General features: G+C 36.6%; 1 pseudogene; it reads right to left on the bottom strand.

Moving 5' to 3' along the window:
- Nucleotides 1-1,431: 1,431 nt before the first annotated feature.
- Nucleotides 1,432-3,615, bottom strand: LOC110306788 (large ribosomal subunit protein eL13 pseudogene; annotated as a pseudogene).
- Between the last annotated feature and the right edge of the window lie 1,635 nt (nt 3,616-5,250).

The raw sequence follows: 5,250 nt of genomic DNA, 5'->3' as shown, positions 1-5,250 counted from the left end.
AGTTTTGGGCTAATATCCACTTATCAGTGAATACATATTGTGTGAGTTCTTTTGTGATTGTGTTACTTCACTCAAGATGATGCCCTCCAGGTCCATCCATTTGGCTAGGAATTTCATAAATTCATTCTTTTTAATAGCTGAGTAGTACTCCATTGTGTAAATGTACCATAATTTCTGTATCCATTCCTCTGTTGAGGGACATCTGGGTTCTTTCCAGCTTCTGGCTATTATAAATAGGGCTGCTATGAACATAGTGGAGCATGTGTCGTTTTTACCGGTTGGGACATCTTCTGGATATATGCCCAGGAGAGGTATTGCTGGATCCTCCGGTAGTACTATGTCCAATTTTCTGAGGAACCGCCAGACTGATTTCCAGAGTGGTTGTACAAGCTTGCAATCCCACCAACAATGGAGGAGTGTTCCTCTTTCTCCACATCCTCGCCAGCATCTGCTGTCACCTGAATTTTTGATCTTAGCCATTCTGACTGGTGTGAGGTGGAATCTCAGGGTTGTTTTGATTTGCATTTTCCTGATGATTAAGGATGTTGAACATTTTTTCAGGTGTTTCTCTGCCATTCGGTATTCCTCAGGTGAGAATTCTTTGTTCAGTTCTGAGCCCCATTTTTAAATGGGGTTATTTGACTTCCTGGAGTCCACCTTCTTGAGTTCTTTATATGTGATTTTTTTTTTTTTAATTTACAAGTTTAAATCCCAGTTAAGCCTGCTGCTAATGTGGGTCTTTGGTTTAGCACTTCAGTTCCATCCTTTTACGTAATGCCACCTAACTAAATTCAGAAGAGAATTTCAAAATATAAATAGAGAAGGCAATTTTAGAAATTTAATTAGTAATCCCTCCCACACCACTGATTAAGTTTGGTTTTGGATCATTGATTCTCAAAAATCTTCACTAACAATTACACGAGCTAAAGTGATCACTTAATACCTGCTATATATTTAATATTTGAAACACAGATCAAGTCTATTTTCACCAGGTTTTTAGATGAGAACAAGTTATAGAAGTATCTTAGGTATAGAGCATCTTTGAAGTGAAGGTTTTATTTTGTTTTTCTCAATACAACATAGTGTTTTACTGATGGCATGCAGGAGGCTTATAGCAGTATGTAAGCAATAGGAAATAAGAAAATATGGAAAAGTGTGTCAGTTGTGATTTTATAGAAATATATGTGTTTGTTACTTCTCTGAACTAGAAGATGTTAGGCAAATTATATTTATTTGTTTATTTATTTATTTACTTATTTATTTATGATCTGTCTATGTCTATTATTTAATACTGAGGAGATGACTTAGGACTGCTTCCTTTGCATGCAAAATACATTGTCTGCTACTGAGCTATAGCCACAGAATCTCTAATTTATTTTTAATTTTTTCACTTGCTTTATGGAAAAGGTATTGTAACACTCCAACCTGATATTACTTTTTCTTTTCAATATCCTGCTTTGCAGCTTCCTTTGCCATATTTGCTCGGATGACAAAGAACCGAGCATTGGCATGGGCCATGTGAAGACTGGCAAAGCTTTAAAGTGCTTCTCTTCTTCAGTGATGACTCTGGCCTTTTCCTTTTTGTACACATTCCGGATGGACATCACAGGTCCTGTTAGCTTGGTGGCCAATTTCAATTCTTCAGCAGAACTGTCTCCCTTCATTGGAGCAGAAGGGTTCCTGGGGAAAAGTAAGAGTTTGGAGTGGTACTCATTCAGGAGCTGTACACTGGCATGTAGTGATTCAGTGGATTTGTTTTTGCCTCCATGGATTCACAGAGATGCCAATGGTACGAGTCATTTTCATGTGGATACCAGCCACCCTGAGTTTCTCTGGGTTGAACCCCCTGTCAGCCTGGACCTAGGTGTGGTATCTAACTGTAGGGCACCTCATGATGGGCCTGGTGGGACCAGACGCGGGACAAGGGCCAATGCGGTGCGCTTTCCCATGTGGGGGCCTTGTGTCTGCAGACTTTGGATGCCGGCTGCTTGAACCAAGTGTCCACTCGCAGCTGCCAGTCCTTGTGAAAGTGGGGCTTCAGGATTATGTCATTGCAGTTAGGCTGTACAGAAGAATGGTGGAGCAGAAAGGCTTAATTCTTATTAATAAAAAGGAATGAATTGGGTTTGAAGTGTTGAAAATAATTATTGAAATGTATGATAACAATATGTGAAGTTAAAGTGTTTGTGATTCATTGCTCTTCAAAAGACAAACAGACAAAGAATATGTTATATTCCTCCTTTACTACATGCAATAAAACAATTATGGGAAATGACCAAGTGTTAAGATATTGGTGTTTTCTTTCTGGCTTAGAGTTGAGAAGTCAATAATAATTAACAGCAGATTTGGTTTCTGTGGTTACATAGCTGAGAGAAAGAGGGCTAATAAAGCAATCAAATGCACCAATATAAAGTTATAGATATAGTGGATGCTTTAGGAAAAAGAAAATGGGTTTCTATAGAAGTTCTCTTAAATAAGCAGATAAAAGCATCAGAATACCCAGGGACTGCTAAGGTCTGGAAGAAGAACCTGCTTAGAGATGGAGAAGCAAGAGTTGCTTGAGAAAGAAGTTCAGCAGTTTATCCTAAATGTAATGCAAAAAAAAAAAAAAAATCCTTGGATGTATTTTTAAAGAACTAGAAATGGAGGACTGAGCACATTTGTATTCCAGCCTGTTGAAGTGGTATCCATCTGTAATGCCAACAGGGCAAGCCTAAGGCAAGGAAGCTGACAAGTTCAAGGTTAGCAAAGGGCTTGAGCTACATAGTAAAAAACAATCTCAAAAAAGAATCATCCAAAAATCTCCCGTTTAAATAATAAATTAGAGGAAGAAAATGTGGGTGCTGAATAGGTGTATATTCATGGAGTCTGAAGAAAGATGTGGTTACATAGACCAGGATATTAACAAAGAAGGTGGGGAGAAGTAGAGGGAAAAGTCATCAGTATTTGATAGTACACTGAGTGTGTGAAACCCAAAAGAGTACATTATATCTCTCTATGAAATTATTATGCCAATGCTAAATCAGATGAATTTTTATAAACCAGTCAAGTTGTGATGTGAAAATATGATGGTTTATCATGCTTATCAACTTTACACTTCTGGAAAGAGAAAACTGTAACTGAGGAATTTCTTTCTTGTTATTGACCAGTGCCAATGCTATGAAGCATTTTCTTAATTATTAATTCAAGTAGGAGGATTCAGCCCACTATGGCAACTATCATCCATAGACAGTTGGACCCAGGTTGTATAAGATAGCTAGCTTAGCAAACCAATAGTAGCATAATAGTAAGCAACAATCCTCTGTGTTTTCTGCCTCATATTTTGTCTTGTAGTCTTAGCTATCTTTCTACTGCTGTGATAAAACTCCACGAGAAAGCAATTTAGAAAATACAGTAAAATATAGCATTTAATTTGAGGCTTATAGTTTTGGAGAGTTAGAAGTCATGGCCATTATTGTACAAAGCATGGCAGCAGGCAGGGATGCATAGCACTGGACCAGTAGCTGAAAGCTTATATTTTGATCCACAAGCTTAAGGCCAAGAGAGAGAAAGAGGGGGAAAAAAAAGAAAGCTAATCAAAGTTACTGGTTTGAGCTTTGAATCCTCAAAGCCCATGCCCTAGTTCCCCCAATGAAACCGCTCCTCCAACAAGATCATGCTTCCTGATCTTTTCCAAAGACTTCTAACAAATAGAGATAGAATATCAAATATTCAAATACACAGTAGCCTATAGAGCCTACTATCAATAAACCACCAAACTTGTCTTCTCTAGATGATGGAGAATAACCTATAAGATAAAATAAACCTCTTCTTCCCAAGTTGTTTTCAATCAACGTGTTTATCAACAACAACAAACAAAACAAAACAAGACAAAACAAAACTAAGATTAAAACAAAAAACCTCTGTCCTTTTACGCTTATCTTATATTTCCTTTAGCCTTGTCTAGCCCAAACTTGTTATGTAGCTGATAGAGCTGGGACTGGCCTTGATCATGTCACCTCTGAGTGTTGGAGTTAAGGTCACACAATACCATGTCAGCTTTTTCTATATTTTGTGCCAATGAGATGAAGAGTCTGAAATGGACATTAAAAGTTCTTCAGTCCTTTATATTTCCAAACCTCTATGGATAAACTCCAAATAAACTTTTATCCCTTGGTCAGATATTTTGATTCTTCATTGGTCTTCTAAACTCTGATCCTGGTCTGCAGTATTTGCCTGCAGTTTTTGTCTGTGAATTTTCATGAGTGAAATCTAGTTCTGCAAAAGTTATTTCACATCCTGGGTAAAAATATATCCTAATTCAAAGAGTATAGCTTAGAGCTTAACATTCATAAAGAAACCGACATTTCACTAGGGCACTACTATCCTTGAATTCTGAGGATTTCAGGTTGCTATGCAACGCATGGAAAGTAGTGAAAAAATTATTTTCAAAGAATTTATCATATGCACCAACCTCTTTAAATGGGCACACATCCACATACAACTTGAGACTTTAATGCATTTTCTTCAAGGAAACTGACTTTTCCTCACTTTTCTTGGTCCACAATTTAATATTTTCATATGACATAAAATGAGTTAACTGATTTTCTGAGCATTTTAATCTACTTAAGCTTACAATTTTACAATTAAGATTATCTTCTCTTATTATAAGTAGAATAATTGTCTAGCTCTTCTAAAGCATTATATTAATTATCCAATCACTCAAATAATCTATTTTTCTTAGAAGTTGAAATGAAGACCCCAAAATTTTTTGGTACATTCTGACTACTAAAATATGTCCATGGATCCACAAAGATGAATTATCCCATTCATTTTGATATTGCTCAGCTTATCTCTTCACCTAGCATCAATTCATCCTCTGAAATCAAAGGCAATAATAAAACTGTCAAATGCCAAATTGGCTTTTATCTCAACCCAGTCTCCAGTGTCCTACTTCCTGTGTTATGATTTCTTCAAAGAAAATAGTGAGATTTGAATGAAAAAGAACAGTTCTGAATTATTATTCCTGGGTCTTCAGCCCCCAGTAGATACCAGATATTTGAATGTATATCTAAGTGTGTACTTGAGATATAGCCTCTGTTTGCATGATGATTCTTTGAAAAGAATAAGGTATTGGCATTTCCATTTAACTCTAAATGGGTTAAAATGTATAATAGAAAAAGATCAGCTTTCACACTCAAATCTAAGGGACTCTCCAGTGGATAGAATCAAGAAAATAACAATGGAATTAGAATTCAGTGATAAGAGGTC

Source organism: Mus caroli, unplaced genomic scaffold (genome assembly GCF_978045245.1).
Source record: "Mus caroli unplaced genomic scaffold, Mus_caroli_1 scaffold_2, whole genome shotgun sequence".
NCBI classification, from domain to species: domain Eukaryota; kingdom Metazoa; phylum Chordata; class Mammalia; order Rodentia; family Muridae; genus Mus; species Mus caroli.
Note: the sequence above shows the minus strand (reverse complement) of the source record. Positions and strands in the feature narration are given on the sequence as shown.